The 23312-nt window shown below is 44.8% G+C and overlaps 1 protein-coding gene across 5 annotated transcripts in view; it reads left to right on the top strand.

The window, feature by feature from the left end:
* SGMS1 (sphingomyelin synthase 1) overlaps positions 1 to 23312 on the top strand; it is a 74410-nt gene that overhangs the window by 5818 nt on the left and 45280 nt on the right. The window contains exons 2-5 of one of the 5 annotated variants that reach the window (XM_048946684.1): positions 2656 to 2736; positions 3011 to 3174; positions 3575 to 3693; positions 4667 to 4801. The exons of 3 other annotated variants lie outside the window; for them this stretch is intronic. The gene's annotated coding sequence lies outside the window, so the exon portion shown is untranslated. The remainder of the gene's footprint in view (positions 1 to 2655; positions 2737 to 3010; positions 3175 to 3574; positions 3694 to 4666; positions 4802 to 23312) is intronic. One more of the 5 variants, XM_048946683.1, reaches the window with a different exon arrangement.

Raw genomic sequence — 23312 nt, forward strand, 5'->3', positions numbered from 1 at the left:
CTGGACTGCTATACAGAAATGGGCAGAAACGGACATTTTCAAACATGTTTGTTTAATGTGGTTTTGCTACTTTGTGGCACCAGCGCTCTTTTTGGAATTAAGTTGGAGTTACTCCTTGGGAGCAAGGCATTATGGAGGGAATTCAGGGTCTGTGGTGTGTGTGGGATGTGCTTTCTGCTGGCGGTCCTTGTCCTAAACATGAGGTTTCCCTGTGGCCCCAGCAGCTTTTGGTCTCTTTACAGAGTTTCTGGATTGCTTTAAGGGATACAATGCTTTGTTCTGGTCAAATTTGCAAATACATTCTGGAGCTCATTTTCCTTTCTCCTGCCAATTTAGTGCTTTTGCAGCTTTCCTCAGTCAATTGGGAAAATCATTCCTAAATCATTAGAACTTGGCATTTACTGACTTAATGGAAAACTCCAGTAACAGTTGCATGACAGGAGATGGCCTCTGAGTAATGGCAATGGTGTAAATGCCAAAGTGATGTTTTCATTGTTGACGAACCTGTTTGGAAAGTGCAGTGGATCCCTCAGGTCTGTGCAGCAGCAGCGGAGCCCCGCAGCCATGTGTGTTACAGGAGGAACCGCAACAGGGAGGTCCCTCTTCCTCCTGCTCCACACCTCACCTCCCTCAGGGAACTTCTGTCACAAACCACAGCTTGGCAGCTGGGTATGACATCAAAGTTCTCCATAGCAGCTGGCTGTCAGAAAGAAGAAGGAGCGCAGGCCTTGTCAAAATACGAGAAGCATGGCAACACTCTCCAGAGTGCAAAAGCATTGAGGTTGCATAGGAAACCCAGAGTGAGGCTGGGCACTAGCAGGCTCATTAAAGTATCTTGTGCCCCAGCACAAGCCCTCCTCTCCAGCAGCTTCTGTACTCCAGAGATCAAGTACGATTTACAGTGTTACCAGCACCTTTGCCAACTTCTGTATTCTCTTACCACAGATTTCCTTGCAGAGCACCGCTCGGAAGTCGCCTGCTCCAGCTGCCTTCTCCAACCCCAGCTTGTTTAATCCTCCTGTTTCCATATTAAGCATGAGGCAGCAGAGCGGTGTGTGATCTAGTTGGTGAGGCTTGTGACAGGTCCTTTGTGAGCACCTTGTGACAGCAGGAAGCCATGTGGGAAGGTGACATCAGAGTGAGAGTGTAAATCTTGTGGCTGCAACTCTGGAATTGCTGAATGCAAGCAGAAGATGAAGCTAATGTGACTATGTGTGACATGGAAAGATCTTTTTCTTGGATTTTTCAGTCCTTTTGGCAGCTGCTGTGCCCGTGCCATCCTTTCTTTACCTTCTGCTTCAGATCCGGAAAGTAAGATCAGTTGTGCAAAGGAATGGGTAACATGATAGCATGCCCTCAGCTCTCCTTCCCCTCACACCAAAGTTTGCAAGGTGGGGAGAGGTTTCTGGTCAGCAAAATCTGGCAGCAGAAAAAGGTGGAGCTGCTCACAAACTCAGCTGTGCTTCTCTGTGCTTGTAATTAATTCAGCCTCCAAGTTAAAAAATAAAAATAAAAATGTGTATATATATAGGGTTTGAAGAAGAAAAAAGTGCTGTACGGTTTCTCTGTGGAGAGTGTAACCTTTGTAAATCTTTGCAACTGAAAGGAATGCATTTTTCTCTTCCTCCATCTGCAGTGATGTGAAAAGCTGATGAGCTGGTATACCACTGATTTAAATCAGGGCCTGATAGGTGCCTGGCACTGGTTGTTTGGTCTGTGGTGATGGGTGACTTCACTGGAGGAAACTGGTAGGTATGTGTTGTGGGCCATTGTCATTGCACGGGTTTTGTAGCCTGAGCAGAAGAATATGAAGGGACAGGGAGCCTGAAGGTCGCTTCTGAGCTGCGTCCTCTGTCTGCTTTAAGATTGACATGCAAATTCAGCAGTACCAGGCAGCTTTGCATATTGTTCTTTGCACTGACTCCAAAGCCTGAGGCCTGTATGGATTTTACCTTGTCCCACTTTCAAAATGTGCTGCAGCCCTGGTGCTGTTCACATGCCTGTCTCGGTTTGGTTCGGAGTGAGGCTTTTCTCCCAAGGTGCTGTAAGGCGAGTCTCTAGAGATGAAAAAAAATCAGTCTCTATTTTTAGTGAGGTAGCAAGGCTGTGGTGAAATCTGGAGGTCCTGTTGGTAGAGGAAGCCTGCTTTCCTGACCACAGCCATTGGAGGTGGGGTCAGCCCTTCCTTTCTATTTTTGGTTTTACCAACACTGTGCAAAATCTTGTATGATTTACTGCTTTTGGTTTTGTGCCTCAGGAAATACTGCAGATGGCTTTGCATGTTGCTTTTAAGCTGATTTGGTACTTAGTGTGCCTTGTGCTTACCAATTTTGTCCCTGCTGTAAGAAAAATGGACAGCCAGGTCTGGTTTTACTGTCATGTAGCAGTTTTGATTTACTCTTGATGTTGTGTTGTTAAATGCTGAGTGGTACCACACTCTTTGGTATTCTAAAGACTGAAATTATTCTGAGCTTTGGCCCAAGCTGAGTTTTCACACAAAATCGGGGTTAATTCTGCTTGTTAGTGCCAATTAGTCTCAACAGGAGCCTTTGTGGAGGGGACTCACGGAGCTGACCAAAGTTGATTCCAACCTACTTTCTTTGTTGCTTTCATTTTTATGCATACTAAATTGTCTTCTTGTGTTACTTCTTGCAGTTTCTGCATGCCTGAGGTCTCTGACCACAGAGTGAACTTGAGCTTGTGGGTGAGACCCAAACCGTGAGGATCTGTGCCTTGGTTAGTAGCTTGCAACAAAGGAAATGGCTTACCAAACTGCACAGCTTTCTGCACATAATGTTTTTGACAGTGTCAAAACTTGCTGTTTTATTGTTGTCATGCTCCACAGAATCTGCTAGTGTTTTGTAACATAAACATACTGAAGTTTATGGTGTTGTCTTGTTGCAAACCTACATCTAGTGAACTTAGCAGAAAAGCATTTCTAGAACTTCCAAATCACTTTCTTAAAAGACGGACGTCTTATTTTTACTTATAGTTGGTTCTACATTTGCAGCGCAGTTTGAGATAAGCCCCTTGGTGAATGAAGCCACCAATTGAAGCGATGGGCTTGTGCAAGTCAGCCTGTGCTTGGGTATTTCCTGGAAGAGGCCAACAGTGAAACCGCAGCCCAAGGAAACGTGCAACTGGAGCTGTGGGACAGAGAGCCTGTGGAGCTCAGTAAGGACTGGGTACTGAAAAGTGCCTTAATCACAGAATGGCCAGGGTTGGAAGGGACCTCAAGGATCATGAAGCTCCAACCATGCAGGGCCACCAACCTCTTCATTTAATACCAGACCAGGCTGCACAGGGCCCCATCCAATCTGGCCTTGAACACCTCCAGGGGTGGATGGGGCATCCACAGCCTCTCTGGGCAGCTGTTCCAGCACCTCACCACTCTCTCTGTAAAGAACTTCCCTCTGACATCCAACCTAAATTTTCCCTCCCTCAGCTTCAAACCATTTCCCCTTGTCCTGCTGTTATCTACCCTTTCAAAGAGTTGATTCCCCTCCTGTTTGTAGGTTCCCTTTAGGTACTGAAAGGCTGCAGTAAGGTCACCCTACGGCCTTTTTTTCTCCAGGCTGAACAAGCTGCTGCTGAGACAGTGTGGTGGGACTACCGCTGTTGTCAAGATCAGGAACCAAGTATGTGGAGAGCATACCATCTTTAAGTGAAAAGGGCTTTCAGCTGGAAAACGAGGTACTTTCTTGCAGCTTTTGAGCTGTAACATTTTGAATAGTCCTGTCTTCCAGTTCTGTAACTGAGGGTGATTGAGCTGCATTGAATTGAGTGTTCTGTTTGAAAGTCCTGCCCTGTTGACTGTCACGATTTTGTCTCTGATGACTGATGTGCTTAATTCCTCATCTTAAGTAACCACTGAAATAACTAGCTAGGGACAGATGTCTATTTTTAAGATAGTATGAACACTGTGAAACTTCAGTGCTAGCAGATGATCTGTTGGTAGCTAGATTTCACTTCTTCAGTTAAACTGGGGTCAGGCTGTAGGGAAGCTCCTTATGTTTTATGCTATTCTGATTTTGCAGGGCCACTTAGTGGGGAAGATCCCATAAGATTTGTTTTACTCTCAGCCGCAGAAGGGTTTTCCTACCTTGATCTGCTCCTAACAAAGGGAGCAAGAATGCAGTAGCACCTTTCGAATGTTATGTGCTTCTTTCTTCTTGCTATAACAATTTATAAAGGAATTATTATTATTATTCTCCATTATTATTGCTTCAACTTTTGGTTTACTGTAATTTTATTTTTGCAAAATATATTTTACAGCTAGGAAGACTCAAGGAAGAAACTTTCTGGCAGTATCTGTAGGAGTTGCATCTCTTTACTGTGCAAATGCTGAAATCTAAATCTTGCTTTCATATCTCTTGGAGCTAAAATATTTTTGGATAAACAAAGCATTTCACATACTGTATGAAGCACTTGCAGGCTGCCCCCTCCTGGAATGCAGGAACAAGGAGCCCTGGCATAGCTGAGGGCTGGAAGTGGGCTGCTTGGGGCAGTGTGTCAGATGCAAATGTTCATTTTGATCAGAGTACTACAATCCAAACCATTTTCTAAAGTGGAAAACTTCTGTATCCTGCAACCAGCTTTATTTTTGTATGAAATGGCTGACAGCAATTTTTTCTCCCCCAAATTGTCACCAAATATTGCTGCACAGCATCTACGCGCAGCTGAGACACATGATGTATTCCTGCAGCGTGCTTGAGGAATGCCATCTTGACAGCCTGATCAGGTTCTGCTCTAGAAAAACAGACCAGGAGTGATGGCAGCAGTGTGGTTAGGAAGAGGCCTGGTGAGTACGGTTTAGCACTGGGTATTTGGAGACATGGGTGTGCACTCATCAGGATCAGTCGTGCTGCTGCTTGTGATGCTTGAGGATCTTATTGCTGCATCTTAGGAATGGTGGAGGAACCTGTTTCAATATAAGTTTTCTTGTGGAGGAAACTCACATTTCTGGTATTTGCTGTTTTGTGGGAAGAAGGGTGTTCTCAGACCTCTCCCGTGTGTTATTGCAGTATGTTCTCAACCTGTGGATTGTAACCCGGCTTCTGTTTGTGAGAGATCTGAGGGGGAAAACCAATGCCTTGTGACAACTTAAGAATTAGGTAGTGGTGTGAACGTACCTGCTTGAATCTGTGATTAGCCTGGAAACCAGGAAATTCCTTTCCACCCATCTGCTTGGGAGATGGGAAGCAGCAGTGAGCGGAATCCCAAGCTGTGCACAGTGGCACGTGGGCTCCCTATCAACACCGCAACAGCCGTGTTGGACCCTTTGCAAGATGATGTTGTGGACAGTTTTAATGGAATCAAGGGGAGCTGAGCAAATATTTGGATAAGGCAGTCCTGAAAGGTTCTAAATACAGACTCGGGAAACTCTCCTGGCTGAAAGCAGTCAAAGGTTCAGATGGAGTGAGAGTGCATGGCTCAGCTGCTCTTACACATTGGTTGGGCTGGCGCAGTGGAACAGTTGTGAACTTGTTTTGTTATGCAGGGATGGGGAAAATAAAAAAACTGAAGCTTGCGGTGACTGGTGACAGGGCTAATAATAGTAGAGATGAATGCCAAACTTAGTGCCTCATAGCAGCACCAAAGGGAATCTCTGCAAAAAGTACTCCCAGATATTGCATGCATTGGCTTCAGCCTGGAGGAACTGTGAGAGCAATACTTTGTGGTTTTTTTAAGCCAAAGATGGGAACGGCTCAGGAGGAAGAGCCATAGATCTACCTGAATATTGGCAGCTTCCAGTTTTCTGTTTTACAGCTTTTGATGGTGAAGCTTCCTTGGGTGGCAAGGTGAAATCAAAAAGGAGGCAGAAATGGAGTGGTTGCTCAAGCACTGTGTATGTGGCACTATTAGCTGTTCTGTATCATCACGATTGTCTGTCTTGTAAATATGCTCTGTAGAAGAGGCCCATGTACAAAGTACTGAACAATATTTTAAAAGCTAATGCATTCATCTTTAAGCCAAGAAGTCTCCTTTATGAATTTTATGTGAATGTTGCTAACATTTTTGCTGAGCACATTTTTGACTATTTGGAAGATCTTTAACTGCAGCAATAACATAGAGAAGGCTGCTTGAAAGCATTTTTGGTAGGGGGAAGTGGAGAATGCTGATGGGTTGTTTTTGTTTTGTTTATTTCCAAGAAACTTCCCAGCACATATGCTGTCCTGTTAAGTAGCCCTGGCCTCTCTGCTTGAGAAAACTATTGGCATCCAGTAGTCCTTCTGGAATTGAATGCACTGAGTGCTGTGCACCCTGTGTCCTCGCCGGGTAGCTGACAAAGCAGGCATTCAGTCACCACTGCAGGATCATGTTCCCAAAAGTGAATCTGACTAGCATTCTAACCCTGCTAGAGCTGAAAACCAGCACAACTGGTCTGGTTTTGTGCTGCACTTGTTTCTTTTAACCTCTCCAGGTTGCAGTCTGTAACTGAGCTCATCACAAAACCAACCCAGAGTACTGAATGGTAAGTGGTGTCGCAAAGTCCAGTAGAAACATTGAGGCCTTCTGTTGGAAGGGAAAGTGATGCCTTGCTGTTTTGTGTCAATTCTTCATTGTAAGGATGCAAAGATGAGACGTGTTCAATGGTCTGTTGTTTTCAAACACGTGGAAATGGAAAGAGCGAAGTTTAAAGTGACAGTTTGTTTTTGAGTCAGCTTTATCTCACAGCCAAAAGCATTTCTGTCATGAGCTTAATAGAAATTCTGATGCACAACATTGCTTTTCAGTGGAGATGAACCATTTCTGTCTCCATCCTCTTAGCCCCATGTGGCCCATGCGTGGCACAGAGTACTCAGCTCGCAATCAGTCTTCCTTCAGTTTCTAGCAGCCAAAGCACGTACAGACCGATGGAAAATGATCCAGATGAGCAGTCAATCACAGGTTTGGTGGGTAGAAATAAGCAGTGTTGTTCAAAGCGGTTATCACTACTGACAGAAAATGGGGAAACTCCAATCTTGTTACTGCATGTTCCAAGAGCAGCAGCTTCCTTGTTGCTAAAAGCTTTGCCTTGTGAACACGCTGCATGTTACACAGAAGGTCATGGAATGAAACAAAGGCCTGTAATTTCCTGGTTGTTTCTGGGGAAGAGGCATGTTATCTTTTTACATGGATTTCCTGATTGCAAGTTGAGGGAACCCTTGGTGGGTTTGCCAGTATTCAAGGTGTGTACATTTTGGAAGCTTGTGTAGCAGCAGATAGTGCATCATTCAGAAAGCTGTTATCATAGAATCATAGAATTGTTTGGGTTGGAAGGGACCTTTAAGATCACCTAGTTCTGACCCCCTGCTATAGACAGGGACACCTCCCCCTAGAACAGGTTGCTCACAGCCCCATCCAGCCTGGCCTTGGGTGGTTCCCGGGATGGGGAATCCACAACTTCTTTGGGCAACCTGTTGCAGTGTCTCACCACCCTCACATAAAGGATTTCTTACTAATATCTAGTCTGTATCTACCCTCTTCCTGTTTAAAACCATTTTCCCTCATCCTCTCACTACCTGCCCTTATAGAAAGTCCCTCCCCAGCTTTCCTGCAGGCCCCTTTCAGATGCTGGAAGGCCGCTATAAGGTCCCTGTGGAGCCTTCTCCAGGCTGAAGAGCCCCAGCTCTCTCAGCCTGTCAGCAGGGTCTCACCCTGTTACAACAGGATACCTTGAGATGAGCATCAAAGCTGAGACTTTTCCAAATACTGATTTGGAAAATATGGTCTGGCTAAATAATGGGACCTCGTGTTTCTGTAACATGCGGTAATTATCTAGGCAGGTCCACTCTGAATAAAACACTGAATATGCTGAAAACTACCAGGCTGAATTAGTTCATATGTTCCCTCTCTTTTTTTTTAAAATGTTTTCCAATGTAGTAATAACTTGTTTTATTGTAATTGACTGCTGTTAGTTTCACTGAGAGAGGAATGGTGATGCTGGAAACAGTGGAAAGGACCAACCATTTCATGTGAGTGGGATTGTTGTTTCTTGTACACTTGTGATTTAGTCTTGTACGCTGTGACCTAAAAGGAAATCCAGGCAGTGGTCAAAGGGTGTTTGGGGTCTGATTAGTTCTCAGTGGATGCTGTCTTTTCTGCCTATGACTTCTGTGTCTGCTGTAGTTCAGTAAGGGACTTAAACATTTTGGCCTCTTAACTGGTGTTGACACTTCTAAAAGCCATGCTTCGTTAATCAACATAATCAAGATGTGGTGTGTTATTTTTGCTGGCATTATGCAGACTGGAGTACTGGGTGTGCAGATGTCTGAGCTGTGAGAATGAGCCCAGTTGTGTCCTTTCACAGAAGTGCAGAACCATTTAATAGCAGTGGAAGTGCTTGCTGCAAGCATCATCTTCTATTCTGTGAGATCTCTTCAGGGGCTCAGGTGCTGAAGTAATCCTGTGAATAAATCTTGCTGCTTCACAAGACTTTGTTGCCATTGGTTGTAACCCTAACACCTTTCTTTGGGTTTTGGGAAATTAGGGCTGGTTTTAGCAGCATGTCAACTGCTGTGCTAATTTCTTCCCATGCAAAAAAGCTGAAGGGAATGTAACACTTTGTTGAGCAGTGATTAAAAACCCAGTGTGTAGCTGTGAGCAGTTGCCTCTAAAGCTTCCTAAAATGGAAACAGGAGCCAAAATACTTTGCCTTTTGTAAACAAAGTCAGAAGAGTAAATTGAATGTAAGCTTAAAATATAGCAGCAAGATGCCTTTCCCAAGGAGCAGTTGGCAGCTGGTTAATCCAACCTCTGCAGACGTTCCTGATCTTGCTATTTGTGCTGGAGAAGGGTGTAGGAACAGCCCACTCGCACCGCATTTGTAGTGCTGCTGCTTGCGTGTACTTGTTGCGTAGGAAGAGGAGAATCCCCGTCTCCACATCTTCATGTCTGTGCTTTGCAGACAGAGCTGACATACAGGACAAGGAGGAATTCTGTGGCTTTGATAGTGGCTCATAGTTACAGCTCTCTGAAATTGTTTCAGCTGTTGGTTCGCTTACAGTTCTGCATGAATGATCATGGTGGCAGCGTTCACCTGTAAAACAACTGAATGTTAATGGAAGGGATTGCATGCTCTTTCTGGAAGTCCTGCAGCATCTGCAAGCAGCTATCTATTTAAATGCAATAGTTAGAAGTGCAGGTTCAGCCCTGAGCCTGCCAAGGTGGATGTGCATGCATGTATCTGCTGCTGCAGTGCATTGGGTCAGACCATGTGAAATGGTGCATATAAAGTAAATGAGCTACACAGAGTTTGAGTAGCATGAAAACAACAGTATCTCTTCTTCATCTTCAAAAATCAGGAGCTCCAAAACCATCAAAATGCCCCCTAGCTGATGCTTCTGGGTTGCTGCAGATATTAAAACCAAGTGGTACCATGGAGCTGAATGCTGTCATCCCACGCTGAAGTGGAGGTGGGCTTCTCATGCCATCGCAGCTTGCTATTGCTTAGCAACTCCAGAAGTGAGCTACTTCCACAGAGGGGCTGGAGCATGCTTGTGGGGAGCCAGGTGCAAGGTTTGGCACCTGTGGCTCCATGGCACAGAAGCTGTTTCTGCTCTGGGAGGAGCAGGAGGTGGAGGAGCTTGGTGTGCCAGCCTGGTGAGTTAGGTAAGGGATGCCTTAATTTCTGAAAGCACACACTGTGTGTAATACATCGAATCATAGAATCACCAAGGCTAGGAAAGACCTTCAAGATCAAGGATCAGTTTGCACAAAAAGAACTGCGTGGCTGTGTGTGTGCCACAAGCAGGCAGAATGAGCTTTATCAAAGCTTGCCACAGCTGAGAGCAATGACAGCACCACTGTGACTTCAGAGGTGAATGGAGTTCAGCGTTGCTGTGAATCACTCCTGCTTTCCTGTATGTAGCTGGCTCTCAAATAATTGGGTTTATGCTCCATTGTAAGGATCAGTCTATTCTGGAGGAGCAGGCAGACTGTGCTGGGAGCCTTGTGCCTGGATGCAGACAGTGTTACAGCAACTGGTGATGGGTTTCCAAGCTTTGTAAGCTTGGCAGGTGAGCATGCAGTCGGGGAATACGGTGTGCTTGGGCGGGTCCCTGCTGCCGGGAGATAAGGCTCAGTCCTTACTGGACATGTGTGGGTGGCGCTCGGGTTCGGGGCCGTGTGCTGGGTCAGCAGGTACCTGATGGCATGCTGCCACTGTCTCCAAAGTGCTTCCATGAAACAGTCTTGAAAATGAGCCAGGAACATCATGTAAAACCTAAATACAGATTTCCAAGCAATCCTAGATCAAACTGGGCGGGAATCACTGATTGCTTTCTGCTGGGGATGGCTTGCGTTCAGTTCTGCTTCAGCAGGAGGGATGGAATTTTTCCCCACTAGTGTTTGGATGGAAGTGTCTGAGCAGCAGCTCTCTAACAAGTGTGAGGGGAGCAGGGCCATCTGTTTCTCTTATCTGCACACAGTGCTGAGCCGGCCCTGCCTTCCTGCTTCTTGACAAGTGGCAGAACTCCAGTCTCCCCATTCTGGTCTCCCTCAGAAAGCGCAGGGCTGAATGATGAGCACATTCCTTCCTATCTGCTGCTGTCAGCCCTACCATTGGCCTGTGCACAAGCTTGATGAGAGCTGAGCGACTAAGGGACTGAGAAAAAGCCTGTTGCCATTGTGCCACCCTTGGAGGATGCTGGTCGAGCAGATTTTGGTTTTACATTTTGTCTTTGCTTTGTTGTTTGCGCTTTCTTTCCTGTAAGTGAACTTGGTTAGCTTGAAGACCACCACAGAAAGCTTTCAGTCCTCCTGCACTTCCTTTGTGCCAGCTCAGCAGTTACCTCATTTGTCATACCTGGTTCTCAGCCTAGGTGACTTTACCAGCTCCCCTCAGAGAGTATTTGGGGATATATTTCCTTCCAGTCTTTTCTCCCTTTGCGCAGTGCCGTGCCCCACAGGATGGGGCACAGGAAGTGCTCCAGACCCCTCTTAGATGCGACAGATGATGCTGTGGAGCTTGTATGGCATGAGAGTCTTCTGTTTCCATGTCCGTGGGGAAATACTCTTTAAAATAGCTGCCTATGTCATGGCAGTGCTTTACCATATATCCCATCTACGGGTAGACCTTGAGAGAATCTTCATGTTACAATCCCCCTAATATTTTTAACAGGAGGCTGGCCAGTAGCCCTGCTGTCTTAATCTGCAGTGACTTGTTTTTTACAGTGACCCTCTGAGGACGTGAGCAGCAGCCAGCTGCAGGTCTTCTGGGCTGTCATGGTCACAGTGAGCTTCTAACCCAATGAGCCGAGCGCTCTGTGCAGGAAAGCAATTCCAAGTAAGCAAGTAAATTTTGCGTTTTGAAGGGTTAGTGTTTTGGAGCAGTATACTTTTCAATATGTTGTTTACTGTAAACTGATACTAAATGTGACCTGGATTTGGATGCATTCTCGTTTTGGACTTAAATGGATGAGTATCCATTTTGCTTTGGATTAATCGTTTTTTGCATGTGTACCAGTGGCAGCCTTCGGTGCTGGCAGCAGCCTGTGGTCCACACTCAGGTGGCTGTAACAACTGACTTCATGTCTTGCAGCTGCATGGCTGTTTCTTTTGGCACTCGTACTAGCTGGGTTTTCTGAGTGAGCCTTCCATTCAGAATCATTGCTTGCTAGCAAATGTAGAATGATTCAGTCCATTTTCTGTTAGCTTAGATATTGCTTGTGCCAGCCTGGCAATTTCCATTCAAGAAAACAGTCCAACTCCAATACTGAATTGTAAAATCTTAGAAGTCAACTGAAAGATGGGTTTGGTCAGTCCCTTATCTTTCCATTTGAGGTCAACTAAGAACAGAGCTTCAGAGGATGTAACTTATATGGATGTGGTATAAATACCACAAAAAGACTGCTTATAAGGCAATCTTTGCCCCTGTGGTTGTTGAAATCAGAGTGATCTATAGAGTGGGTGACACAGACAGGTGGAATGCCCGATTTCTGTTCCCGTTTCTGACTTCAACACAAATAAATTGACCTGCACTGAGAAAAATAAACTGGACATCTTCCTTTTCTTGTTGCTTGTTGTTATGGTTTTTTTTTTTGTTGTTGTTTTTTTCCCCCTTTCAGTAATGCTTTGAAGCTGCCCAAGGATTTGTTGAGGGGCATCTTTTAAGGTTCTTTTATTGTTGGGTTGGGTCTGATCTGTGCTGAAAGGCTCCATGACTAATGTAAGAACTGGAAAATGAAAGCAAGAGCTATTGAACTGTAGAGATGTTTGAGAAAGAATGTGGTTTTTAAAGCAGTTATTTGTTGATGTGTAACATGAGCAACTAGCATATTGAATAAAACAAGGCATTGGTGCCCACAGCCTTTGGCTAGGAAAGTGCCTTTTCTCTATAAGTGCTTGAAAATGGGTGAGACTAAACTGGCTGGTCCTGAGCAGCTGCTGTGAAGGACAGAGCAAAAGAGCAGCTCTCTGTTGTGGTTCTTCCTAATCCAGTTGTAATTCTCCCTACGAGTGCCCCGAGCAAACCTGGTTTTAGGTAGACTGGGTTTAGTCCCTCTCCTACTGCAATCACAGGACAGCATGCCTGTAAATCTCAAGTGCTGTAGAATAAATATTGGGTAGTGTTTCTACAGATACCATCAACAATACAGCCAGTAAACAGAAATAATGAGAAAAATGTGACCTAAAATCAAAGCTGCTAAAAAGAAGGAGTTGTGTGTGTGTGTTGCATGTAAGGTTAATTGTTCTGGGCAGGAGTTAATTCTGTCGTTGCTGCTTTCTGAAAGCTGGCATCTGTGTGGTGGCTGTTCTAAACGTGAAACCCGAGGTTGTTTCCATCAGTCCTGAAAAATTCCTACCTTTGCTTCACCAGCTGTACAAACACTGAGAGCTGAAGGCACTTGTGCCAGACAGCTGAAGCTCCTGTCGCTGTATTGATTCAACCTTTCTTTTCTCAGGGCTCAGTACACAGACCCGATGAATAACTGAGTAATCTATTACTTAAGTTGATTGCAGCTTAATAGGGGTTGAACATATGTAGGTGTAGTGCAAAGCTGCTTTATTCCCACCATCTGAGAAAAATTCAAACTGAGCACTGTTGGAGATGCAGCATGCCTTTTTAATTCATGTTGAGCAGTTCCTTACAGACACCTGCATACATTCGAGGTCAGATTTGTGTGCTTGTCTCACTGTATAGCAGTGTACTTTCCAGTGCTGCAGGGTAGCAAAATACATAGGTGGCTCCTTGCTGAAATCCAGGGGTCTAACATCATGGAAACGAAGGTACTGCTGGCTCTCAATGGTTTTTCTTTTGTGGATTGGTCACAAAAACATCCCTTTCCTCAACTGTTAGCTTTGCACAACTTGAGCCTTAAACTAATCCAGGGAACCTCTTGTAGGAACAGAACTTGTCCTTCAGCTTGATGCTGAACTTGCTTTCTGAATTTCTTTTAAATTGAAACTTGCTCTCCATGCAAGCAAATGATTGCTGGATGTGAGTGTAACAGTGACTAATGTGAGTAGATATTACTATGTGCAAAGCAGTATTTTAGGGCTGGAACTTAATTTGTCTTAATGAATTTTGTTAAGTTAATTTTGCTGGTACCTACTGAGCATAACTCCACGGAACAGAGCCTCAAGGTGTTTGTGTCACCATGTGCGATGGTGGGGGGAGCACCGTCTAGCTGATCTCTAATTTTATATTTGTCTTTCTGTAAAGATTTCTGCTGAAGTTGCCTGTTTAAAAACAGAAAAATGTGTATGCATCTAGCTGGGACTTGAAATGGTTGAAATTAAATTCCAGCACGGGCTACTTGGTAGTTAACAGCCATGGAGGTTTTCAGCTCAGATCGACGTTTAAAAAACCCAGTGAAATGTCAGATGCATGGGAAATGATCTCTATGAAAACCGCCGTCGGTAGTTTCTGGGTGTTGGCCTGCACACGTGAGAGTGCCTTGGGGATAGTGATTAGTCATGTAACTGCCTGCAGATAGGTTTTCTGGTGCAAATGGGGCTTTGTGGTGCTGATGCTGTGGCGATTACTTCGCTGCCAGGAATGCCTGAGCTCGGAGCTGCTGCGTAATTCTGTCCTTGCTGACTCCCTGCAGTGGCACCCGACCAACCTCCAGGAAGATTCTTCTCAGCTCTGCTTTGCTCCCCTGCAGCCCTGCCCCTGCTTTTCGCAGTTGCACGTAAGCTGTGTGCATCTGAATTCCTGTACAAGTGGAAGCAGCGAGTCGGCGCAGCAGGATTTGCAGGTGGCTCTGCAAGGTGGCTCTTCTAAGGGGTACACAGTACCTGGAAATATTGGGATCTGATCTGTGCAACGGCTGCCTCTGCTATATTGTGCACCCAGGGGGTAAGTCCCAGAGAGGAGTGATGGTTCATTATCATGGCAGTAATTGGAAAACAAAAGTTTAACTTGAGTTTGAAACAGGCATTTTGTGCATCCTTTGCTCAGATGGATCTCATTTGACCCCGGTAGCTTCCCTGGCCTCTGCTGCTTATTAAATAGAATAGCTGACTCCTGGCAAAGGTGCACCACAAGCAGGGTGCTGTCAGTTTCATCCTTGTTTCCTCATTCAAATCCTTAAAACGTGGGGCTTGGGAGAGGCGAAGGGTGCGACAGCAGGAAGTGACTGCAGTTTATGGAAATAAGCCACACCTGCCTGTAGTTAGTCTCTAATTTGTAGAGTGCATCTTCTTGCTCTGCACTGTATTTTGCTGTGTTAGCATAGAACTGGCCCTCTGTGCTGGCTCTGAGTTGTTCTGGGGCTGGTTCACAGCTTACAGGAGGCAGAGATGAGGCTTTCTGCTTTGTGCCCTGTTTCCTCGTGTTCCTTTTGTTTTTTCCTGAATTTCTTTTAAGGTTCCCAGTTTTCTGTTGGGGTTTGACATCCATCATGGGCAAGCATCAAAACTTCTGGTAGCTACCTTCGTGTCCTGCTTGTGGAGTGGATGTACAGATGTGTGTGCTCCATCTGAAAGGCACTCAGTGACAGCTTTATGGGAACTTTTTTCACTTCCTTTGGAAGGAAAGGCTGAGCTTGAACCTGGGGCTGCTGCCTGTTACCCTAGCTGTTAGCAGGCAGGTAAAATTTCAACTACGATGTTACTAACAGCAAATGTTATTTGGTGTTGAAGTCATGCTGGAAGTGGTTCAAGATGGGTGTATTTGATTTGTATTTGGGGGGAGCACCATCTTGCTGATCTCTAATTTTATATTTTTGCTGCCTGGCTGTGAGTTAGGATTGCAAAGATAAAGCAACCTGGGCTTGCAGTTATGGGAAACTAGTTCATTCAGAGCCTGTCAGTTCATTTGTTAATTTGTTTTTCTGTGTTCTCATGGATTTGTAATTGGAAGAAGCTTTTAAACAAAAAGGCTTTTCCTAGCCTTCCTCTGCTCTTCCTGTTTGCAGTGAGTAGTTGAAAGGCTGTCAGCAACTGATTTGACAGGAGATTTGCATGTAGTTCTTAGGAAGCCAAAATGCTATATCTGATGGTTTTTGTTCCATGGTGATAACTATATAGGAAAGGATGGGTAGAATATTTGGTATTAAAATGCTGAGGGGTGCCTGTCTGGGCTGTTAAAGAATGTGTGTGTCCAGACTACAGCCAGGCAGGTTCAAATGCCATCTTGTGTGGAGCGTGCTCCTGCCTCTGGGTTCCTCCCTGCCCTTTCCTAGGCTGCAAAGCTCTTCATTTCAGCCACCAGACAGTGATGTATTGTTAAATTCCCCAAGCTTTGCTAATTACTTCTTGGAAAGCTTCTGTAAATACAGCCTTGGGGACGCCCTGACCTGTACAGCATGTCTGGAAGGGCAGCTGGCAGAGAGGTGAAAAACTCGCTTTGCACAAACACTTTTTATTACTCAGATACATTCACTACTCCTGAAGTCACTTCAGCTGCTTGGTGGAAGTTGTCACTGATCTAGATAAAGTCGATGCCCTCCTTAGCCTAAAATCGGGACAATCTGCATGTGACACACTGTGCCTGTTCTCCCTGTTCTGAAACTGGTTGTCGTGCATGAGGAGGTTAAGAAAGCCAGAAGCAGCTGTGAAATGGAGAGCAGTAGGCAGGGTGGATGTAGACTGACAGGTCTGGGCACAGCGGTCAGCAGGGAAAGATGCCCCTTATCAGTTGTGGTACCTCACTTGCTCTTCCTCCTGATGTGTTTTATTTTCCGTGTTTTAGTCTTCTGTGGAGTTTCTATGAGCAGGCAGCTGAAAATTGGGAACGCAAAAGCACTGACTCTGGTTTTGCATTGTTCTACAATTTTTGCTAATGCTGTCCAAGCCCCAGACAGTTTATCTGGCAGACCGACTGCTAAATGGATGTTCTAATTCCCAGCCAGTGCTGTGATCTTAAATATCACTGTACATCACAGGAATTACTTGAAAACTGTTGTGTATTCCTTAAGCTGTCAGTATCCTTTCGGCATCCTCTTTGTGCTCTTTTATCTTTAAACACATGTTCTGAAGCTCAGATAACTTGCCTGTTAGCAGCTATGAGGATGTCTTTTCTCATCTCCTGCTCCTTAACCATAGCTGTACTGGCAGCTTGAAAGCTGTTTACAAAGGAGATGAAGCAAGGAGCTGTGTTGCAGTTGCTGTAGCTGCTGTTTCTCTAAATACTTTTTTCTTACTCCAGCAATATTCAAAACGAGTTCATGTGTGTGCTCAGTGAGGATGTCAGCTTGCTTTCAGCTTGCAAAGCTGGTGTGTGATCTCTCTGGTCGTAACCCTGAAGGACAAATTAATGCTATGGGCAGATCTGCCAAAGGTGAGGTGAGGTCCTTAAACCACTCCTAGGTGTGAAGCAGTGCCCACGAGGTGGGTTTGGGGGCTGTTGGTGAGGGGGTGACTGCCCCAAACTGAGTTCAGATTCTCTAAGTGCTCTATTTTTAGAGAAGTGGTGGCATAGGTAAATTGCATAAGGCATCTTAAGATAATTGCAAAATTGCAGTTTGTTTATAAAAATACAATTTCCGTCCCAGCTTTCTCCAAAGCATTCTGTTGAGAGACAGTTCGTATAATGAAGAGACAGCTCATCAGATTATTAATAGTGTCATCTGTTTCATTCTGAATGCTATGTTAAAATAAAGAAATAAAGGAGGTATAGTACAAGGATAACGAACTTAACACTTTTGTGTCTGTTCGTTGACTAAGTTCTGTAGGTTTCAGTTTTACAGACTACATCAGGCAGTACTTCAGCAGCCGGTGAGAAAGGCAGCTTGTCTCTGCGTGGGGGGGAAGTATGTGATGTGCTCAGCTTCTTAACTCAAATGCACCACTGTGTGCACACGAGTGCCTTGTAAAAAGGCAAGGGACAACAGCAGATGAGAGTCATTGTTTGCATTTCTTCACTGTAAAGAAGTGGTTTAATTGGGGAGCTTTAATCAGTCTCTTTCCTCTGAGCATTGTTAACTGCAATCCAAACTCAAACAAAACCTGCAGCTCTTAAACTTCTTAAACACAGAATGCAGGTCATTTGGGTTGCTGTTACAACTTAACTCAAGAGCTCTGGTGTTGGTTGCCTTGTGAAAATAGGATACTGCTGGAAAACCTGGTCTGAAGCTAAAAGACAGTGGCTGCTTTGAGAGCTCTCTATCTGGGTTTTATTCTTCTTTTCATCAGTTGATGCTGAAAATGCTTTCAGCTCTGTGCATTCCCTGCTGGTGCTTTGCTCCTTGCTGCTGCAGGAGGTGGGCTGCTGGGGCAGTGGGTTTCACTTTGTTGTTCATAGCAGGGTCTGCCAGACAAAGTATTGTGAAACAGGAGGCACTGGTTCTAGCTGGAGGGTTTCATAGAGGCTGTTGAATTGTTACACATCCCAGAAGTGGACAGAAAGTCTCTTTTCACAGATGTTTCTCTTACATAGATCAGCTCCATCTGCTTCCCTTACCTTGATAGAGTAGTTGGTGGGGATAGGTTGAGTTGAGCTGAGCTTGCATCAGAGAGAGGATGCACAGTAATTCAGGTTAGGGGAAACTCAAGGGGGAGTTCACAGCTTGGCAAGCTGTCACCCTGGTCCTTCCCGGCACACTGGTCAGAAGAGAGAGGCCAAGGAGAGGGTCTTGAGTCAGGCTTCCTGTATCTCTCACCTCCCTGACTGCTGGGGGAGGGTCAGGTGAGCAAAATCCCTCCCGCTGTAAGAGCAGAGCAAGTACCAGACAGCCTCACAATGCTGAATGTGTGCAGGTCTGTGGGGCCCGATGACATGCATCCGGGGTGCTGAAGGAACTGGCTGCTGCGGTTGCCAAGCTATTCTCTGCTGTGTTTGAAAAGTCCTGGCTGTCAGATGAAGTTCCTGGGGAAACATCACTCCCATTTTTAAGAAAGGGAGTTCCAGGGAACTACAGGCTGGTGTGCCTGGGAAGGTCATGGAGAGGATCCTCTTGGAAGAGATGGTTAGGCACGTGTGAGATGCAGAGGTGATCTGAGGCAGCCAGCACAGCTTCACCGAGGGAAGATCATGCCAGACTAAAAGAGGAGAAATTTAGGTTAGAAATCAGGAGGAAATTCCTTATACAGAGGACCAAGAGACCCTGGCGAAGTCTCCCAGAGAAGCTGTGAGTGCTGCTATTCAGCCAGTATTTGCTTCTGCCTGGTAATTTGGGGTTGAGTGAAAATAGATGCTTCAAAGCAAATCTGTATTGAATCCCATGTTGGGAGAAATTTGCAGTTTGAGGTGCAGAAATCTTGGGGAAAAAAATCCACATCCTGGGCAGAAATTTGGAGATGCAGACCTGTGTGTTGGCATGCTGCGCTAGGTATGCATTTTGCACCTGATAAAAGTAAGCTTGTGTCCACTCCACATAAGGTGAAAAATGTGTGTGTGCTAAGAGATTGATGAAGCTAAATAGGTAATTAATAAAAAAGCTGAGTCTTTTCCTGTTTATCCTGGTAGGGGTAGTTTTGCTGGTGCTGTTTCGGGAAGTAACACATGCGGGTGACCAGGACTGTCTTTTTCCAGAAGCACAAGCAGCTCAAGGTGTGGGCTTGACTTAGTTCATAGGCAGCCTGAAGTTATGCTTCCAGCTGAGTGTGGGGTCTGTGCTTTTACCTGCCCACAGCCTCTTCCGCCCTGCATCCTTGGCTTGGGCAACTGCAGGGCTACTGTTCCAAATAAATAAATAAATAAATTAAAAATAAATATATATACATTTGCATTAAACACATTTTTGTATCTGTCATTCCTTGTGTCTTCAATGTCAATTGTGCCTCTGTCCCAAAAAAAAGAACAGGCTCAGTGAAGGACAATGGGGGTCAACGAAGGCATGGAGCAGCTTTTGTATAAGAGGAGCTGAATAAACTTCAGCTTGGAGAAGAAATGGTTAGAGTAGGGGAAGTGAGAATGTTATGGAAAGTGTGAGCAGAGCATGACTGTACCCAGGCCCTCCCTGCTTAGGTTAAAAATAAGAAATGAAGAAGCAACAAGCTTATAATGGGAAAGCTTTACATTTGGTAAAGTTTTCCTTTCAGTGCTGCACAGGTTGCTGCATGTGCTGTGATGAGGGGTTAAGCGAAGACTGGATAAAACCTCACCTTGGCTGTTTGAAGCAGCCTCTTCTGGCTCAGAGAAACGTTACCGAAGCGATATTTTAGAGGGAGGTAATATCAGCAATGTTAAACTTGCTGCAGAAACTTGAAATTTATTATGTATGGATGTAATTAATACCACTTTGCTCTTTTCAGATACCATCTTGTATCTATGCTGTCTAGTATGCATCTAGGGCTGCAAGTTGGAGGAACAGATTAAACGTGAGACTTCTTGGCTTCTGCGTGACTTGAGGTTGTTGTTAAGTAATGAAGAACAGATGTGTACTGGCAGAAAATTCAAGTGCTTGAAGATTGGTGTTTAAGAGCAGATGATAGCTGTAGTTGTCTTGGATAACTTGTTGCCTTGCTTCATCAAAGATTTTTAGTCTGTGAGGTGGTGCCTGGGGTGAGTCAGGTAGGAGGGGAAACCTTGTACCACATGCTGCAAAGTTTGTTTGCTTGGTTACCATGTGAAACAGTCATACTTCCTGGAGACTTTGGGGCTTTTGCTGGAGCATGAAGCTGAAGCTCCTGAGTATACCCAAAAATGCCCTGAAAATGGAAGAGGCAGTGGTCCGCACACTGGGAAATCTTGGATGATGATAGGCTTCATCCTAAGGCATGGATTTGCTGGTTTGCATGGGAACCATGAGAGCTGGTTGGAGTGATTTACCACTTGTCTGATGCTCTTTTCTCGTGATTGCTCACGTCTATTGCAGCAAAGTTTGTTTCCATAAAAGCTAGGAAACTATTGGCCTGCTTTCCTTCCTCTAATAGCCAAGTGGTAGTTTATAACACAGTAAGGACAGCATTGCTGAATGTGCTTGGGCTAAATTTGCTGGAAGAAACTGGGAAAGCACAAAAAAAAATGACTTGGGAAAGCATGTATTTAATGTACAGTGGCAACTGATTTCTAGACAGTTTGATTGAGGTAACTCTCCATCCTTCATTTTTAGCTCCTTGGCTTTGCCACCAGACAGAATAATCTACCTGTGGGATTAGAGCTATTTTGCTCACACTAGGTGAGGATTAGGTTGAAGTATTTTCACTTGCTAAAACTTTTGCAGTGTAACCTGATCTAAAAATAAAATAAAATCCCCCCCACAGCCCAGTTTGGGCTTCCCAGCATAACTTTTCAAAATATATGAGGCATCATCTGGGCCTTTGACTGTGCATTTGCTGTTCAGAATATTGAAGCTCATCTGAGAAACTTTGCAAACCACAAATGTGTCTCCTGCATGCATCTGTCAGGCTCTGGAAACTTACTAGGTGATGTTTTTTTCTTACTTCTTAATTTGAAACTCTGTCATCTCTTTTATCCTCTGATTGTTTTATGTGATTTCTGACTTGATCTTTAATTAGAAATGTCTGACATATCTTGCAAAAGCTCTTGGTTTATATTTGTATGTGCTGATACTAGTTAGGATTCTGCTTCTTTTGGTTTTCTTTTTCTAGTGTGTCACTTAAACCCGCCACGTGCACTGTTACCAAACCTGTCAGCTCCTGTTGTGCCCACTTCCCTATTACGAGTCCTTCTAAAGCCCAAATATACTTGGCTGAGGGCTGGCCTGCAAACTCCATTTTTGCTTTGGGGGCATCAAGAGCTTTGAGAGACTTGATTAGATGTGACAGACAGAATTGATTTTGCTCACAGATCACATGTGCTGGAAGAGGCTGTGGTGGAGCTTTGCTGCGTGGCAGGCATCATGTTTTGCTGTTGCCACTGTTAGACCAGAGCATCAGTGAGCTGCTGATGTTTCAGTTCTGTAGGGACTGAGTGTGGGGAGGGATGGTGCTGGTGAGTCCAGCTGACTCACTGTGATGTATGCTACATGTGGTTATGCTGGGTGAGGGTGAGTGCGACTGGCTCCCCAGCACAGGGGGGCTTGGAGAAGTAGTTCTGTATGTTCTGGCTTCCTGGCTGCAGGGCGGTTGGTTGATCAGTGCAGTCACCTTAGCAGGCTGCTGAGCTGCCATTTGTTGCACTTCTTGTGTTGTCTCATTCAGGTGATAGTGCTGGCTTATCTAACATTGGTTAGAAATGGCTGAGGATCCCTTCCTAAACTGCCCAGACTTTTTTGAAAGTAGAGGAGAGAGAATTGTGCTAACGGAAAAGATCAGAAAATCTGGTGAAGTAATAGAGAGCAGTATAATGGGATATGATACAGAATGCTGATGTAATGCAAATAAAGTGAAGTGTGTGCAGTGGATGAATGTATTGGAAACAAAAACATCATAAGAGAGGCGTGGAGTTTAAAGTCTGCTGCTAAAGATTACTGAAACAAATTACAGGAAGTTTGCTTTTGAGGACAAAATCATCTATGCATTCAGGGAGAGGAGGGTAGCATCTTTGTGTGAGTGCAGGCTCGGTGCCAGAGGATTGCTGCCCTATAACCAGAGGTTTATGATTTTGGTTATTTAAATAAATGTAGTCAGTAGATAGAGAAGGTGACACCTTCACTTAGATAAGACTGAATGCTGTATGAGCTACCTCGCAGCACTTTGTCCCAGCAAAAACCTGTGCTTTCATCTTCAACATGTTTTTTTCTCAAGAAATATCTGCAGCTTGCCATGTCCATACCTTTTAGCCAGTATTGTCTCTAATGTCCTTCTAAAATTTTATTATTGCACTTCATTGGTACTGTCAAGGTTTTGAATGGGCAGGTGCTGTTAAATGGATATACTTTTTTTTTTTATACGTTTTTGCAGTGTTGTGAACATCTTTGTCTGGGGTAACTTTTACATTTTTATTTTTGGAGCCATGGATATGTAGGTTTATGGTTTAAAAGAATTAAGTGCTTAGTAGTTTAAAAGACACAAACAGGGAGGAAGGGCTATGCTCTCAAAACAAACCAAACAATTCAAGCAGAACTGGAGCTATGACAAGGCACAGCTTCCTAACAGCAGCTCAGACCAGAAACGACTGGGGAAGCGGAGCCCTGGTGCTAACAGCCATTCTCCAAGGAGACTTGCCATGGTCTCCTCCTTTGTTTGCAAAATAATGCAACAGAGGGAAAAATCATAGAACAGAGAGTCGACTCTGCCAGCTGCTGCCATTAGTGATGTTTTCCTATGGTAGCTGTGGTGGGTGCATGTGAAATGGGGAATACTGGCTGGTGCCTTTGGGTTTCTGTCTGAGTCATGGTACCACTGTGTCCTGTTAGCTGGTCCCATAGGTGTGCATACAAGTACGTTTGCATGGTAGCTGTGCTTGAACCCAGCTACAAAATGAATGTTGAGAGAGCCTGTCAGGATCTGTGGGCTCCCATATAGCTCTTACACTATCCCCACAGCCTTTGCAAAAGGACCTTGGAGGTGGCTGGGGAAGAGATGTTGTGTAGCATCTGAATTAGGAAGGCAGAAGGTCACCTTCTGGGGAAGTAAGATTAGGAGAGGACTCAGTTGGACCCAGACAGGTAGGGATGACTCCCCACAGATCACCCAGGCACTTGCATGGACATCATTTGCCATTTCTCTGTCTTCATGCACACACTCCTGACTTGCAATATGGGAATTTAACTTTTGTAATATGGGAATTTAAATTTTGTAAGGAATGTGCTTTCAGGTAGAGGGTAGAACTAAGCAAGATGCAGCTGTTAACTGACAGCTCCTCTGGCTCAAGTGGAAGAGTCCATTGGCTTCTGAAAGCACAGAAAGATGTCACACAGCTTGTGGGATTCCATTGGTATGTATGTGGTGAGTTTGTAGGTGTGGAGGGGAGAGCTGGAGCAAGGAGGAATTGTTTGAACAGGTGATGATTTGGAACAAGTGAATACTGTAGGCTATAGTACAGCTAGTTGCGCCAGAATTTTGAGACCCAGGAATCCTTCTTCTCACTGCTC

Source organism: Lagopus muta, chromosome 5 (assembly GCF_023343835.1).
Source record: "Lagopus muta isolate bLagMut1 chromosome 5, bLagMut1 primary, whole genome shotgun sequence".
NCBI lineage: Eukaryota > Metazoa > Chordata > Aves > Galliformes > Phasianidae > Lagopus > Lagopus muta.